The following is an 18,728-nucleotide window of genomic DNA, read 5'->3' as shown; positions in this document are numbered from 1 at the left end:
GATGGATGGATGGATGGATGGATGGATGGATGGATGGATGGATGGACAGATAGATGACTGGATGGATGGATGGACGGAAGGATGGATGGACGGACAGACAGATGACTCGATGGATGGATGGACGGAAGGATGGATGGACGGACAGGGGGATGGATGGATGAATGGACAGACGGATGACTGGATGGATGGATGGATGGATGGATGGATGGATGGATGGATGGACGGACGGATGTCTCATTTATGGCATGCCAGACTCCAAATACGCAGAATCGGATCTGAAGAGAACAAGAGATGGAGTTCCAGTGTCTGTGGAAACTACACAACTTGCATCACACATGCTTCATTTTGAGGTCACTAAAGGTGACATGCCTTAGACAACTTGTAAGAGGGCAACCAGGTATTGCAAGGATTCCAGTTGCCCCAAGAAGGACAAGAATCCTACTCCAGAAAGCCGATCGATCAACAATTTGAAACTTGAACTATTGGCACACTAACAACCTCCCCACAAAGTGTTGATATGCTAAACAGGAGAATTATAATTATTCTGATAATGTGCTTCTTTCAACTTCATCTCAGCCTCAGTTAGTGACTCCTGTCTGCTGGTTATCCTTGGCTTATGGAACACCCATCCAATGTCCTCCCATAGTCTAAACCAGCAGGGCAGAAAGGGGCTGCCATGCTGTCACTGAATAAAGCAGGAGGACAGTGGGCCTGGCTTGGTAATTGGGCCTTTGACATAGCTCTCAAAAGTCAAGAGCAGCAACATTCTGTAGTAGTGTCTCTACTTCCTTCCAGACACCAGCAGATCTCAATGCAAAAGTCAGGTTTGGCCAGGCAATGGTGGCGCACACATTTAATTCCAGTGCTCAGGAGGCAGAGGCAGGCAAATCTTTGAGTTCAAGGCCAGTCTGTTGTAATAGGAGCAACGGGTCTGCGTCCCCAGCACCCCGGCCACCTGCTAGCTTATGCCCGAAATAACAACACACAAACTGTATTCATTTAAACACTGCTTGGCCCATTATATCTAGCCTTTTCTCGGCTAACTCTCGCACCTGGACTAGCCCATTTCCAATCATGTGTGTAGCACCCCAAGGTGCCCTTACTGGGAAGATTCTAGCCTACGTCCATCCTGGGTCAGAGCTGAATCATGTCTGCCTGGGAGCTGGGAGCATGGCATCTCTGCTCCAGAGAGCAGAGCTGTCGAGTCTGAGCTCACTTCCTCTTCTTCCCAGCATTCTGTTCTGTTTACTCCTCCCACCTATGTTTTAACCTATGAGGCCAAGCAGTTTCTTTATTACTTAACCAATGACCTTCCTCCATCACCAATCTGGTCTACAGAGTGAGTTTTAGGACAGCCAGGGCTACACAGAAAGACCCTGTCTTGAACAAATAAAAACAAGTCAAGTTTGCAGATCAGAAACAACTTGCAAAACAGTATGGATGTGACCCGAAATACACTGAGAAAGTCTCCAATTTAGACCTCGAATATAACGTCAAGATAGACTTCAGTGACACATGGGCAGGAAGGACAAGGAACATTTAACATATATTTTTGAAGACATGCATTGGTTTAGCACTGTATAAATCTTTATGCCCATGTAAAATGACTTTTAAGCACCCGTTTCCTTTCCATCCGGAGCTTATGGAACTCCACATGGCTGTGATATCCTAGGCTCCCTTGTCATTCACCTGTTCACCACTAGCATTCTAAGAGGAAGATATCCCGTTCCTTCTCTCTCCACTATCAAATAGGATGCATAATTTGTCAATAGTGTCATATGGGAGGTGTTTTGGTCAAGGATATGGAGAATGGCAGAAAAGGGCAACCATTTTAAGGCCATCTCCACGTAGAGATGAAACAGATCCAAGGATGCTTCCAATTGTCTCTTTCAATCAAGCCAAGCATGGAAATCTATCCTCCCCCACTGTGGTTGGAACATCTAATCCTTCAAGCTCTCTGTGACTCTGCAGGCAGAGAACATTGATCTGTCTAAAAATCCCCTGAGAATAATTCTCAGGATATTCCTTCTGCAGTTATTCCCAGAAGTAGCTTCTGGGGAGGGGGGGGGGGGTGTGGTCAGAGTGGAAATCTGGACACAGCCATGAAAACAATTTATAGGCATAAAATTATTTTTTTAAATTTTATGTTCTTTATATTTTCTTTTACTGATTGTTAAAGTAATAGAGTTCACTGGGGAAAATGTAACAAATCAAAAAGAAGAGAAAGAGAAAATCACCAAGCAGTACACAGCTTGTCCGGCCTAATAAGCTAAGAGAATCTGTCAGTCGAGTGTCTTGAAGTGTCATGGTGCCTCCTCTTTCAAATAGTCTTTTACCAACAACTCCAAAGTCAACGGTTGTACTTCTAGGTCAGACTTCATCTTGGGTACAATTGGCAGTATACAGCCAATAAAAATGCCAGAGAAGAAACTTAGGTATAAACATAAAACTCATTTATGTTGTGTAGACACATAGACTAAATGTAATTATAGCCAGAAGTTTTAAATAATTCTGTAGTGATGACTAATCTTGGTTGTCAACTTGAAAACAATGGGAATCAATTAAAACCCAAGCAGCTGGCATGCCTGTGGGAGATTTTCTTGATTGGGTCATTTGAGGAGAACGACCCACCCAAATCTGAACCACACTCCTGGTGGCAGCCCACAGAAAGGACAAGGAAGACCTGCTTGCCCTCACTCCTGGTGAGTTCACCCACCTGCTGCTGAAGCATCCCTTCCCTGGTGTTAGAACCCACTTCATGATGCCAAGGCAGACTGAAGAACAGCTGCTCTCTGGGATTCCCAGGGACTCCAGCACCAGATCGAGACAGCAGAGACATCAAGAGACATCAGTCTCTTGGGCCGAGCAACTACCAGGTCCTTCAGGGAATATGCATTGCTGGACTACTCACAGCCTGTGAGACTTTCTATATATGTAATATGTGTGTGGGGGGGGGTATACACATACACACACACACACACACACACACACACACACACACACACATATATATATATATATATATATATATATATATATATATATATATATAGAGAGAGAGAGAGAGAGAGAGAGAGAGAGAGAGAGAGAGAGAGGGGAGAGGGAACAGAATTGATAGAACGAATACACACATAGACATATATTGTTCTATCAAATCTGTTCCTTCAGAGAACCCTGACTAATACATTTGTATATGAAGCAAAATTTGTATATCAAAGCTGAAGAGACCGGAAGTGGCCCTTTTCATCCCTGCAGGTGCTGGATAAATTGTATGGTGTCAGCCTTCATCTGACAGCCACTCTTCATTAAGGGTACAGAATTTCTACTTATGTCTTGCGCTAATGCTCAAAATGGTTGGGATCTTGGAATATTTCCGACTTTGGAGCACTGTGGTCTGACAAGTTAACCTGTAATGATTCAGCTTCTGTAAAGAGCTTCTGCACTCGGAATTCTGGGTATCTTGGTCAAGAAACAACAGCCCTGGGTCAGAGCGAGCCTTCCCACACTACAAGGTCTCTAACTTAAAACATGGCCATTTGAACAGAAGTGTGCAGAGAGCTGCTGTCCAGGGTTGTGGTGCTCTGCACCTTAGCCCTCTAAGGAAGCTGACCTGGAACCTGACTGCACTGGCACCCCCTAAGGAAGCTGACCTGGAACCTGACTGCACCCTGGCACCCCCTAAGGAAGCTGATCTGGAACCTGACTGCACCCTGGCACCCTAAGGAAGCTGATCTGGAACCTGACTGCACCCTGGCACCCTAAGGAAGCTGGCCTGGAACCTGACTGCACCCTGGCACCCTAAGGAAGCTGATCTGGAACATGATTGCACTGGCACCCCCTAAGGAAGCTGATCTGGAACCTGACTGCACCCTGGCACCCCTAAGGAAGCTGACCTGGAACCTGACTGCATTGGCATCCCCTAAGGAAGCTGGCCTGGAACCTGACTGCACCCTGGCACCCCTAAGGAAGCTGACCTGGAACCTGACTGCACCCTGGCACCCCCTAAGGAAGCTGACCTGGAACCTGACTGCACCCTGGCACCCCCTAAGGAAGCTGACCTGGAACCTGACTGCACCCTGGCACCCCCTAAGGAAGCTGATCTGGAACCTGACTGCACCCTGGCACCTCCTAAGGAAGCTGATCTGGAACCTGACTGCACCCTGGCACCTCCTAAGGAAGCTGACCTGGAACCTGACTGCACCCTGGCACCTCCTAAGGAAGCTGACCTGGAACCTGACTGCACCCTGGCACCCTAAGGAAGCTGACCTGGAACCTGACTGCACCCTGGCACCCTAAGGAAGCTGACCTGGAACCTGACTGCACCCTGGCACCCCCTAAGGAAGCTGACCTGGAACCTGACTGCACCCTGGCACCTCTAAGGAAGCTGACCTGGAACCTGACTGCACTGGCACCCTAAGGAAGCTGACCTGGAACCTGACTGCACTGGCACCCTAAGGAAGCTGACCTGGAACCTGACTGCACTGGCACCCTAAGGAAGCTGGCCTGGAACCTGACTGCACTGGCACCCTAAGGAAGCTGACCTGGAACCTGACTGCACTGGCACCCTAAGGAAGCTGACCTGGAACCTGACTGCACCCTGGCACCCTAAGGAAGCTGACCTGGAACCTGACTGCACTGGCACCCCCTAAGGAAGCTGACCTGGAACCTGACTGCACTGGCACCCCCTAAGGAAGCTGATCTGGAACCTGACTGCACCCTGGCACCCTAAGGAAGCTGACCTGGAACCTGGCTGTCTCATCACAGATGTTATTTATTTTCTGCCTTAATCCCTTTGAAAATATCCTTTTATTTAAAGCTTCTCAACTGTTATAGCTCAATGCGACAGTGAATCCACCAGGCTGAGCTATGTGACTTCACATGGGATAAGTGTCTGGCCTCCTCACAGTCTGTCTCTCCCACTTAGCTGTGGTTCTGGGTTCATTAAAACACAAGTTAAATATCTGGACTATCTTTAAGCAAGGGGCATCCTGTGTTTATTAAACAGAATTAGGCAGTATTTTCCAGATTCCTGTGCAATAAACCAATCTCTTGGGGGTTTTTTTTGTCTTTTTTTCCCCTATTCTTTGAAGTCTCATGATTTTTCATGTAACGTTTTAAGGGTCTTTTTTCCTTAGAAGTGGGAATTGATGAAAACTTGCAAATGCTTGTTTTAGTTACTCATGGGGCAGCAGATGTCAGGACCCAGCTAAAGGAAAAGTCTCTCACACTGGGTGTGGGCTTCACTAAAGTCTGGGACTTTAACTGTGTAAGTTTTTGTTCAAAAATCATCTGTGAGTTTGAAGGAATCCTTATACTTACTAATATTCTTGCTGCATTCATTTTTCTTAATAAAAAGAATGATAATAATAACATCTATGGCAATAGAAATATACCACCCTTCAAATCCCTCTATTCTCTAGGATAGAACTGACATTTTCTATCATGTGCCAAATCCTCATTGTTACTTGCTGTTTTCTGTTGGATTGTGTTGTTTTATAACAGAATTTCTCTATACACCACTGGCTGACTTGGATTGCTATGTACCCCAGCTGGCTGCAAATGGGGACCTTCACCCCAACCCAAGCATCCCAAGTTCTGAGACTATAAACATGAATTATTATTATACCTGGCTCTAGTTTTTCTTTTTAATAATATGTTGAGACAAAACTCATAAAATTGCTATACAAAGACCAAATCAGTGGCAATTAGAACAAAAGCAATCTACAGATTCAATGCAAGGCCCATCAAAATCTCAGTAAAATTCTTCAAAGATGTCAAAAGAAAAATATTCAACTCTATATGAAAAAAAAAAAACAGGATAGCCAAAACAATTCTGTACAACAAAGGAACTTCTGGAGGCATCACATTCCCTGACTTCAAACTCTACTACAGAGCTACAGTACTGAAAACAGCCTTGTATTGGCCTAAGAACAGACAGGAGGACCAATGGAACCAAATCAAAGACCCAGATATTAATCCACATACCTTCAAATACCTGATTTTTGACAAAGAAGCAAAAAATATAAAATGGAAAAAAGAAAGCATAGTTAACAAATGGTGCTGGCATAACTGAATATCAACATGTAAAAGAATGAAAATAAATCCATATCTATCGCCATGCACAAAACTCAAGTCCAATGGGATCAAAGACCTCAACATAAAGCCAGCCACACTGAACCTCATAGAAGAGAAAGTGGGAAGTACACTTGAACGTATTGGCATAGGAGACCACTTCCTAAATATAGCCCCAGTAGCACAGACACTGAGAGAAACAATTAATAAATGAGACCTCCTGAAACTGAAAAGTTTCTGTAAAGCAAAGGATACAGTCAACAAGACAAAACGGCAGCCTACAGAATGGGAAAAGATCTTTACCAACCACACATCAGACAGAGGGCTGATCTCCAAAATATACAAAGAACTCAAGAAATTGGTCATCAAAAGAACAAATAATCCAAATAAAAAAATGAAGTACAGACCTAAACAGAGAACTCTCACCAGAGGAATCTAAAATGGCTAAAAGACACTTAAGGAAATGTTCAAAATTCTTAGACATCAGAGAAATGCAAATCAAAACAACACTGAGATTCCATCTTACACCTGTAAGAATGGCCAAGATCAAAAATACTGATGACAACTTATGCTGGAGAGGATGTGGGATGAAGGGAATACTTCCTGCATTGCTGATAGGAATGCAAGCTGGTACAGCCCCTTTGGATGTCAGTGTGGCGATTTTTCAGAAAATTAGGAAACGGCCTTCCTCAAGACCCAGCAATACCACTTTTGGGTATATACCCAAAGGATGCTCAATCGTACCAAAAGAATATGTGCTCAACTATGTCCATAACATCATTGTTTGTCATAGCTAGAACCTGGAAACAACCTAAATGCCCCTTGATCTAAAAATGGGTAAGGAAAACGTGGTACATTTACATAATGTAGTATTACACAGCAGAAAAAAATTATATCTTGAAATTTGCAGGCAAATGGATGGATCTAGAAAACATTATTTTTGTGTGAGGTAATCCAGACCCAGAAAGACAATTATCACAAGTACTCACCCATACATGGTTTTTAAAAACATAAAGCAAAGAAAACCAGCCTACAATTCAAAATTCCAGAGAATCTAGACAACAAAGAGGACCCTAAGAGAGACATACATAGATCTAATTGACATGGGAAATAGAAAAAGACAAGATCTCCTGAGTAAATTGGGAGCATGGGGACCATGGGAGAGGGGAGAAGGGGAGAAGAAAGGAAAGGAAGGGAGCAGAGAAAAATGTAAAACTAATAAAATCATTAGTAATAAAAACAGACACAAAAAGAGAAAGAAAGAAGACTGATCAGTCCATGGATAGCAAGCCATTAAGCAGCGTTCCTCTAGGGTCTCTGCTTCAGTTCCTGTCTCAAGGTTCCTGCCCACAGGTTCCTGCTTTGGTTTCCTGCCTTAGGTCCCTCAATGATCATTTGCAACATAGAAGTGTAAGCCAAAAACCTTACTCTTGAAGTTGCTTTTGGTCGTGGTGTTTATCCCAGCAATTTAATGCTAACTAGGACATATATCTATTCATGTATGGATGGACCTTCTAGTCATCATGAATCGTGCAGCTATAAACATGCTTTTCTCTCTGTTTTCAATTATTTTCCTGTTTAAATTACTTGAAATTAAAATATAATTGTATAATTTCCCTTCCCTTTCCTCCTGATAGTTCTTGCCTGCTTGTCCACCCCCTACCCCTCAATTTGATGGACTCTTTTCCTTCAATGTGTTTGTGTGTGTGTGTGTGTGTGTGTGTGTATGTATGTAATATGGGATACGGCTTTATTGGTTGATGTATGAAGCTGTTTGGGCCAATGGCTTAGCATATTAAATTCAGGCTGAAAAATTGAACAGAGATATAGAGAGAGAGGAGGATGAGTCAGGGTGATGCCACATAGCTGCTAAAACGGAAAGACACCCAAAACCTTTGCTGCTAGGCCATAGCCTTGTGGTGATACATAGAATAATAGAAATAGGTTAATTCCATATGTAAGAGCTAGCTAGAAATAAACCTGAGTCATTGGGTAAGCAGTGTTGCAATTTACATAGCTTCCATGTGATTATTTGGGTCTGGGTGACTGGGACACAACCAAGCAGTCTCCCACTATAAAATGGTGCCCATATGTTTAGGGTTAACCCGAATGGCCAGACACACAGTTCAGATCCAGTGCTTGTATGCTGCTCAGGGTTAGGAGGAAAGTAGCTAAGAGCATGCCATTCAGCACCCCAGCCTGAAAAAGCAGCTGGATTGGGTCTGTTAGGCATGTACAGGAAGGAAAGCATGGGGAATTCCCACCGCCACACACAGAGACATTTCCAGGCTGTGCATGCTGCATGGCAGATTTAGCTTTTACTCAGACAAAAAGGGTTTATGTGCTTCCCAGAATTGAGGTGGTGAGTATGGCTCCTACCCAGTAGTTCCAGAGCTGGCAGTAAATGTACCTCCACCATATTGAAAGGCCAAGAGAGGTGGAGCCAGCATCCAGAGCTGCTGCTACCACACTGCTTACCATTTTAAAATGTTCGTTGTCAGAAAAGGATTTCAGATCCACAGAAAATATTCAAACATAAAAGAATTCTAAACAAGACACAGTGTGTTAAAAAATGTATATATCCTTGGGAGAGAGAGGAAAATAGTATAGACAATTATAAAAAGAAGTAAAGTATTTAAAGAGACAGTAAAATATAAAAGTATAGATAGTCATAGATTAGAAGAGTAAAGAAAAATAAGCCACATAAAGATGGAAAATACACAGAGTCTGGATTATACATATTATTGTACTTTCTTTGGATTTTTTACTACATAGAGACATTTGTTTCTGGGAGCTGCTAAGCTAAACCAACATATATATATATATATATATTTTAAGGTATCTTGACTTCAAAATTTGAGTTTAACATATGCTACTTCAAAAAAGAGCTTCTGCTTTTGTTTCCACAGAAGATGAGAACCTGCGGGGGTCCTTCTGGCCTAATGTGGTTTGATATAACAAGACCCCCTGAAAGGTCACCATGAACCCCCAAAATACTTTGCCCAACAAATAGCAGGAAGCAGTTTGGAGAAAAATATGGCCAAATTTCCAAAATGATTTTTTATAAATGTTTATTTTTATTTAAAGGGGGTTGATTATAAATGCTTAAATGGTCATAGTCAATCTGTTTCTTTAAATAAAGGGGGGAGATTAGATATAGAGATGAATAATTTGCATTTGTATGGATCTTAGTCTATTGATACATATTTAATGTTGATTTTGTTGCACTGTGTATATGTATTTCTGCTCTTGTTTGAAGTATTATGTTTGTACAAGTCATTTAAAAATGTAATGTATAATTAAGAAATACAGATTAATAGTCATCTATAATGTCAAACTGTAGTTATGTTAGGTTTTCTAGATATAAAGAGATATATTTCAGTTGAATAGATAATCTTCTACACTTCAAAACCTTACAGAATATTGCATTTAAAATGTTTTAAGAACTTAGACTTTTCTCGACAGTGAGACATGTCTGCTTTGGACAGCACCAACTACTTCAGAGAGGTTGATAGGCATTGAAGAAACTCATTATAGAATTTGCCTTCAATGCAACAAGGATAGCCATTTGGGCAAGAAGCTGCTCTTGCCTGAACTGCTTGATGATATGCTGTATGAACTGAACACGCATGCAAGACCCACAAAAAAGTGACTGCTAAACATTTCAAAAGATAGGATGGTCCATCAGTGTTCCTGCTTCACAGAAGAAACTGCCAGATATTCTGCAGTATACAGAAGAAAATGACTGACAAACTGCCAAGATAGGCACAACAGCCTTTCAAACTTCCTGCTTCATGAAAAGTCTGCCAGACACTATGGGCCTGTAGGCTGAAGAGGGATGCTCCAACATTACAGAAGAACTTTGGGTGATTATCCAGGTAGTAAGATGTCTCTGTCAATTTTAGCACTTTGAAAGTTGCTTACAATACACTTTCTGTTTACTTAGGTAATATTATATCCTTTTGGGGTCTTTGATGGAGTTAAAGACAAATGGCTATAATTATAGTTTTTCTTAGATATGATAAAAGATAAATTAAATATAAAACTTTAGACTCACAAAGAAATATTTTAATTATAATTCTTGCTTGATAACTGTTTTGTATATGTCATTTTACTATGTTAAAGCCTTTCTTTTTAATTAGACAGAAAAGGAGAGATGATGTGGGATGTCATTCTGTATACATGTTGTTTTATTGGTTGATGAATGAAGCTGTTTGGACTAGCAGATTAAAGTCAAGCTGGAAAACTGAACAGATATATATATATACTTTGGGTGGAGGCAGAGTCAGGGAGATACCACGTAGCTGCTGAAGGGGAAAATGCTCAGAACCTTTGCTCGTAGGCCACAGCCTTGTGGTGATACGCAGATTAATAGAAATGGGTTAATTCTAGATGTAAGAGCTAGCTAGAAATATGCCTGAGTCATCTGTTGAGCAGTGTTGTAATTCATATAGTTTCTGTGATTATTTGGGTCTGGGTGGCCAGGAAACAAACATGCAGCTTTTGAATACATACAAATACAACCTGCTAAGTCCATTTAATATTACTTATACTTACAATTAGAGGGCTGACCACTTGGTGTTGGATTATCAGCTAGGTAGCTCATCCCTGGAGAAGACTATTCCTCCCACTCTCAGCATTTCTTAGTTGCCCATAGTTCTTTGTTTATGTGTGGGATCCTGCGATATCTCCTCCTTCCTACTAGCATGTCTATTGTTGTCCTTGTTCAGGTCTTGTTTGGGCAGCCATTTTGTTGATTCTAGGAGAAACAATCTCACAGCAGATTTTTTGGTCCTCTGGCTCTTACAATCTCTCCATTGTAGTATTTAGGCAGACCTGGCAGTGCCCCTTGGGGACCTGGTAGAGGGCATCATGCCTGTCCCTTTAAAAGGCAGAATTCCACCTACTTCTACCTCTTCTTTCTCTTCTTCTCTCTGCTCTCTCTCTTCCTACATGGCCACTTCTCTCTTCCAGTTGACCATCATAAACTCCCCTTTTCACCTCCGTGTTCATTAAATCCCATGAGGGTTAATACTGTAGTAAGTCTAACAGCCAGTGGTTACAGCCACTGGGGCATGGCCTCTTATATTATATAGGCCAATGTAGAGCATGAATCTGGGCTCTGGGCTCTCTCTTTTCTGGTTGTGGGATTCAGTTTCTGATCTCTGTTCAAGCAGAGAATTCTGATTTATGAGTTTACCTCTAAGTAAATAACCATCTTTTCTCAATTCTGAGTTAGTATGGGATTTCTTTTAAGTATCCTTCTTCATTTAGCACCCACGTGGATTCAGACTCCATGTCTACCAGGTGGATGGCCTAATGGCCTAGCCAGTCCGCAGCTCAGACAGTATCCCAACCCTGCCTGCCTTGCTTGCTTTTACCTAGGTGGTTTTTTATAGAACTCCCACCACACCAGGGTTTACTGTGTATGGCAACTTGGAAATTTCCTAAGTGCACACATGACTTCCATTTTCCCCAGCACAGTTCCTTGCCATGTGATGACTCCCTGCCCGTGGGTTCTGGATTTCTTGTTCCATGTATGGAATTGATTTAATTGCTTTTAATTTGTCAAGCAAACCATATTTCTCAGTATTTAACCAGTACTAAGACAGGAAACTAAAGCAGCTCAGAACTGTTCCTGTTGCCACTGGTTGTATTACTTTTAGTCATGACTCTGCAACCACAACATCTGCTGAACAATAAAGATTACAGTTTACTGGATCACATGACAGGTAAAAATATATTTCAGAGAAGAGGCAAAATATTGAAACAACAGGGAAAAGCAAAAGGCCTTGAGACTTCCCAAGACCAAATTCTTGGTGAAGGCCCTTATGTTGACCCACGGGTTCAAGCTCTTTACGATGAACAAATCTTGTCCCTATGCCACAAAGCAGCCTAAAATGCTTGAGACAGGATTCAAGAACTAGGAAAAATAATTGGATCATATACCAGGGTTAAATGGGGCCAGAGAGAACCCTTTAGTGACTTTTTTTTTTTTACAAAGATTAAGTAAGGCTGTACAAATAGGAATAACAGACCCAGATGCTAGATGAATACCTATTGAATCTCTGGCTTTTGAAAATGCCAACTTAGAATGCAAAAAGATACCTGGGCCTTTAAAGGTTAGATCAGTACCTATGGATGAATGGCAGCCCACTTTCCAACTTCTTGCCTGCTGGGCTACTTCACACATCTGCTACCTTTGGTGAGATTCCCTTCTCCCACTGTCTCTTTTGCTGACAATCACCTCTATCAATTTTCTGTGAGAGAGGCTTTTTTGTCTCTTGGATTCCATGACCTTTAGGCCTATTCCCCCACCACCATATTAAGTGATCAGCTTGCACCTTCATTTCTTGAATTTAGGTTTTTCAGGCTCCAGCCCTTTGGCCTTCATGCCTTGTCTCTCGGACTCACATTCTTTGCACTCAGTGCCATGCCCCCCCCTTTTTTTTTCTGATGAGCAACTAAGTGGCTTGAGCCATTATCTTTCTGCCTCACTCATGGGAAACAAACTGACAAAAGCTATAAGCTCATCCACTTCTCTGGGATGCATTTAAAAAAATTTAAAACCTCTACAGTTAGTACCATATAGAAAGGCTTCTAAACTCACTTGCCTCTGTACTAAAAATGACCAAAATACCCCTAGATTACAACTCAAACTTATCATCTCTTACCTCCTAAGGAAAAAAACCTTTGTCCTACATTCAAGCATTCCTCTACCTCAGTTCCAAACACTTCCTCCACGATTCCTGCTTTCCATCTAGCTACACAGTCTGAGCAGTCTGGAGGGGGGAGCAGGTCCCTCTTTCCCACCTGGCTGAGAGCTGTCCTGAGACAAGCAGCATCCAGCTCAGGATGGTTCCTACCTGTTTCCGAGCCACTCGCCTGCAGCAACATGAACAGCATTTGGCTTGGGAAGAGTTTTTGTTTCCTGTCTGAAAGAGAGATGTGTGTATGTTGTGTCCACACATGTGTTCCTAAGTGTCCTGTATGTGTGTCTTGCTAATAGGGTATGGTTTAAAATCTTAACAACTGCTCTAAAAAAAATCATGTGGTCAGAGGGAGCACAGAAACAAACAAGTTGTTTAGCCAGAAACTGCCCTCGTTTTTCAATTTACCCTCTCATCTTTTCTGTAGACTGACCCTGCTGGCCAGTCTTCCAGAAGACATCCCTCAGAGTGCCCCTAGTTCTCGATCTCAACGGTGCTTCCTGTGGCACTTGAACCACCCAGAATCACTATCAGGCAAGGGTCTGGGGAGTAAAAAACACAAAGACACATACCCATCTTCAAGTCACCCTCACCATTCCTGAGGGCATCTCTCAGGGATTCCTAGTTTCCAATCTCACTGGGGGCCTCCACCTGTTCAACTAACCTGTACAGTACCTGTACTACAATGCAATGGTTTGCAAGTCAGGCAAGGAGCTGGAGATTGAAACACACATACACACACACACAGAGTGGGGTCATCCTTGAAACAAGAATTTTATTGTGTCCCAGGGTAGCTTATATAGGGGTCTCCTTGACTAATGGCCATGCCCCAGCTCTAGGGACTTCTCAGCTGCAAGCCCACCAGAAACCACTCCCCTGCCATCAGGAACTCATGCTCAGAGCAGCTGCAAGCAAAGGAAAACAAGTTGTTTACTCTGGCAGGCAAGAGGTAACGGAAAATTCAGGGTCTGAGGGTCTGCAGTCCCCAATAGGTTCCAATGTATATTCTTTGACTACCTTAGGGTTCTTGGTGCCAGATGCTCTTTCCGAGGAGATCACTGGATAGGCAGTGAGAACTCTGGGTGAGCTATCCCAGATTTTGGTAGTACCGATGAGGCTAAATTCTGTCTTTGTACCTTCTGTCCCTGGTCATCAAATTCAATAAATTCCTCAATCTTTTCCCATTGTTTTACCACTGCCTTTTGTAAAGTCTGGATCTCCTGTCCAGTGTTCTGTTCTCATGCCCTCACTGAGGATCCCAATGTGTGAAGTCTATCTAGTAAAGGTAATGTCTCATCCTGGGATGTAATTTTTATAGTGTACATATTACTTTCCTGGAGAGACATTCTATCTGTTAACCTATCATAACCATTCAACAGATTCCAATGAATACATTTGGCAGCATGAATTCTCTCAGCCATGTCTCAGTGCCTTTTGTCATTGACTGGGTTTTGTTCATCAAATTGGTTGTATCCTTCTTCAGAGTGCTGAATTTCCCTTTTAGATGGTCATTATCAATCTGTAAAGACTGTGTCATTTCTAAATTATTAAACCATGTTTTTTAGGAGAAAACATGAAGGACAAAGCCAATACCCAGAATCAAATAGAGGGATGTAGAAGGGAAATCACACAAGCCTTGCATAATATCATACATGGTATAAGTAAAAAAGCTGTTGAATTGTTGTATTGTTATCTATCATCTTGCCCCTTTAAATTATAAATTATAAATTTGACCTTATAAATTTTACCTGTAATGAGTTGGAATAGGTGCAATAACCGTTACCGGCCAGTAGGTGTCGCAGTAGCAACCACATGGCTGGCTCAAACAGTTTGAATTGTTTACAGCAATAGATACTGAAAAATATGCTCAAGTTAAAAGCAGTTATTCAGTGTAAATCACAGACTGTGCATTCTACAGAGGTTCCTGGCTGGTCAGAAGCTGTGCAGGGGAAGCTAAGAGATAGACCAATTATATTTTTCTTTATTATAAGGGCAAACTCATAATCAGGAACAAGAAGTTTAAGCTCAGCTGTGTAGCATAGGAACCACAGAGAGAGCGAACCTTTGGCCGCCTGGTGTTTTTCTCTGGGTACTCAAAGGTCACACCTTAACCTGATCCCATCCCTTAAAGATCATTGGCTGACAAAGATTCCTCATCCGCCAGAGGCATTTTGTTTCATGGATCTTTTAGGCACAGTAATGAAAACTTAAAATGTAACATTGGCTCTCACATCTACATATGTAATGGGTTGTGGGGCACATACTGTATCCAACAGTGGTTTCGACATTCCCAGTTCTGCGACCCTTTAACACAATTCCTCGTGGTCTGGTGACCCCCAACCATAAAATTATTTTGCTGCTACTTCATAATGATAATTTTGCTACTGTTAAGAATTGTAATGTAAATGACATCTGATATTTGACCCTTATGCGAAGGTCATTCTACCTCCAGAGAGTTCACAACTACCAGGTTGTCAACTGTTGGCACAGGATTTGGTGCTGCCTGCAGTTTCAGGCATTCACGGAGAGATTGCGACTGTATTACCTATAAGCAAGAGAGACTAACCGTACAGAGTCCGCTGCCGTGGAGCTGGAGTGAGCCTCCCACTGGTGACGCTGGCATCCTCTGCTCACACTCAGCTTCCTGTGGACCTGCAAAGCCCATTAGCTGAGCACCCAATAGAATGGGGGAACTAAAGTATTAATAGGGAATACTCCAACTCAGTAAATCTTTCCACCCAAAAGAAGGGATGTTCTGGTCTCCAGAACACACATTGGTTTGTGCAGAGATGCTTAGTAGTCCAGGTGAGTCTGGCACCCTTGTCCCATGAGGGCTAAAGTAATGTTTTAAGTATAAATTACTGCACTTCATATGTATCCATCTAATTTTCTTAATTCCAGAGCTCTTTATAAAGCCCACTTCCTTCCACTACCATTCCCGTGCCTTGGTCCTCCTTCCCCCTTTTCCTCCACCAAGCAAACCTTGGCTCACTTCTAGACCTCACTCACAGTTCCCTCCAGAAGAAATCTTACCAGTCTTTAAGAAAGCAAGGGCCTCCACAGGAAGCAAAGCCTGCAGGCCAGCACAAGCTGCCACTGTTTTGTCCTTTGTTTTCCTAGTTGGCAGAGAAAGCTTTTTTAAGAAGCTGTTTCGAAACTAAATCTCAGCAGATTTTATTTCCAAGTAGATTAAAACAGGAAGTGAGAATTGAAAGTGTGTCCCACTGTGTTGAAAGTTACATTGCAAAACCAAAGTCTCTTCATTCCTAAGGGGCAGAGGGACACTTCCATCTGTCTGAGACTCTGCAGAAGCCCTCTGGAGAGGTTTGGAGGCAGAGGCAAATGTTCTGTGGCTTTGACAGCCAATGAAAGCTCCTGCAGTGTCTGTCAGTGAAGGGAGAAAGGCCTTGCAGGGAGCCAGGCAGAGGGCCAGTGAGAACCCAGCAGAGACACAGTGTTTCCTTCATTCAAGGAAAAAACAGCGTTGTAGAGGAAGTCCTGGGTCCCTGAGTAGTTTCTAACTTCATTTAAAATGCTGAGCTAAGCGGTGCCAAACAGCCCAGTGCTCTCCCAGCAGGGCTGAGAAAACAGGTGGCTGTCTTCCCCGCTCTAGGATGGAGGGGTTAACAATGGGTGCATTTGTCTTATATAGAATAAGTCAAATGGGACTCACTTTTACCCGCCTTAACTACTAAGACCAAGCTCCTGTTATTTAACTACATCTTATTTATTTTGTTGCTCTCTTGGTTCTTCACACAAATATCAATAAACCAGAGACCAATATAGGAAGCGACAAGCCATCTAAGGGCACAGGAAGCACACTCTCACACAGACAATGAATTTCCATACTGTCTTCAGCTCAACCAAGAACTTGCTTTGTAATTCATTCATTTTGTAATTCATTCATTTGTTCGTTGTTACTTACCGAGCAGTCATATGGGAGATAGTATATTGATTTTTTGTTTGTTTGTTGCTGCCGTTATTTTGAGATGGTTTCTCTGTGTCGCCCTAGCTGTCCTGTAGCCTAGGTTGGCCTAGAATTTAGACTTTTGCCTCCTAAGTGCAGGGATCAAAGGCGTGCACCGCCACATCCAGGTAAGACCTTATATTGAAAGTCATATATTGGATTAATACAGCTTTAAAAATGACTCAAACTTTGGTGCCTTGAGTCAGTACCTTCCTGTTGCTTTCCATGGCTGCTGCTCTCTGGACTCTGTCAAAGCGAACACTGATAACGAGGCCCCAAGGGCACTGTTGCTGGCAGGTGGTGGTCTTTAAGAGGTAGAGCATAGTGGGAGGCCTGCAGCGAGTGCCCTTCCCTCCCCTCCCCAGCACGTGCTCCTTCACCCTGGTGTTGCCTTGCAACACATGCAAAATAGTGGGGCCAATCAATTATGGATTGAAAGCTTCAAAACTGGGTTAAAATAATTTTTTAATCTTTATAATTTAATTACCACAGGTATTTCAACACAGTGATGGAAAGTTGGGATTAACCATGGCCATGCGGTGAGGAACTTGTATTTCTTAGAATTTCCTGCCTAGGGCAAAAGCAGTACATGCCTTTTTTTCCTCAGCACTCAGGAGGCAGAGGCTGGTGGATCTCTGTGAGTTAAAGGCCAGCCTGGTCTATAAAGTGAGTTCTTGGATAGCCAGAGCTGTTACATAGAGAAACCCTGTCTCGGGGGAAAATAATGTTCCCAGTAACTTAGACTTAGTGGTGCATGTCTGCCATCGCATTACTGGGGAAGAAGAAGAGGGGGGGATGGAATCAGAAATTCAAGGTCATCTTTGATGACAAAGATTTGAGAGAGATCAGTTTGGGCTACATAAACCTGTCTCACAAACAAAACAACCCAGGCAATATAAATGTACCAGCCTATATCCACTGCCGAATCCCTAGAATGCCTAAAATTTGAAAACACTCAATAAATATTCATTGCATTGAAGGAAAGCAGATTTGAGAAAGTCTGAGACAACAGATCAGCTTGCACACATCTTCACACTCTTCCTAACTGAGACAGAAACACAAGATGCAAGGACAACTTGATAGACCAAGGCGCTCTGATTTACACTTTCAATATGAGGGCAAGCACAGTGTCTGCCGCTGACATAAGTGGGTGGGAACTGGGGGAGAGCTCATGGTTCGAGCACGTGCTTACTGAAGGGGGCCCTGACCAATGTGAGGGGTGGAGGAGGGGGCAATGAAGACAACTCTCATCTTTACCTTCTTCCTGCATCTCTCTTCCTTCCCATGCGCCCTCTCTCTCCCTACTCCTACTCCTCCACCAGGATATAATTTAGTATGTATACAAATACTTGCGTTCTTTGAAAAAAAGAGAACCTATATTGCTGCAAACGAAATCTCTTTTTCAGGACACAAGGGGTACAGGATGCTGAAAGTGTTGATTCCCGCCAGCCTGCCTTGGCTGCTAAGGGGGTTCCCTGACGCCAGGTGCCTTTCCACAGTTAGCTCTGTGACATGCACATCTTTAAAAGTGTGGTCTGTCGCGGTCCCCTCTCTTGCCTGTTCTCTCTGTCTCTCTGTGTCTCTCATGTCCCCACTCGATGAAGCTCTTTTGCTCTTTCACCCTCCCCGTTCCCCAGTAAACCTCTTGTACCAACCGTGTGAACTCTTGGAACTCTGGCGTGTTCTCTTAGGGCATGCTTTGGCGGGGCCTGCCCAAGGTGCCCACTTCACCAGTTTGTCCTTTTAGAGAGGATCAGGGTTTCATTGTCAGCACCTACAGGACAGGCCACAAGCTTCTGTTACTAGTTCCCAGGAATCATAGACTCTGTTCAGGCCTTTGCAGGCACTGTGTGCCCTCTGAGCACATCCAGCAGAACACCATGTGCATAAAAATAATACGAAGTGAGTGACAGAAGTACATTGAATCTTTAAAACCACCTGCCATTTATTGAACACTTGTTGCATGGCAGGTATGGGCC

The 18,728-nt window shown here is 42.9% G+C and overlaps 1 long non-coding RNA gene across 1 annotated transcript; it reads right to left on the bottom strand.

Moving 5' to 3' along the window:
* Window positions 1-13,557: 13,557 nt before the first annotated feature.
* LOC142848710 (uncharacterized) lies at window positions 13,558-16,041 on the bottom strand. Its single transcript, XR_012910457.1, has 3 exons — window positions 15,816-16,041; window positions 15,349-15,450; window positions 13,558-13,687 (listed from the first exon to the last, which is right to left on the bottom strand). It is a non-coding gene; the product is annotated as an uncharacterized LOC142848710 (long non-coding RNA).
* Window positions 16,042-18,728: the final 2,687 nt, after the last annotated feature.

Source organism: Microtus pennsylvanicus, chromosome 4, assembly GCF_037038515.1.
Source record: "Microtus pennsylvanicus isolate mMicPen1 chromosome 4, mMicPen1.hap1, whole genome shotgun sequence".
NCBI lineage: Eukaryota > Metazoa > Chordata > Mammalia > Rodentia > Cricetidae > Microtus > Microtus pennsylvanicus.
The sequence above is the reverse complement of the archived record's forward strand: the minus strand, read 5'-3'. Positions and strand labels throughout refer to the sequence as shown.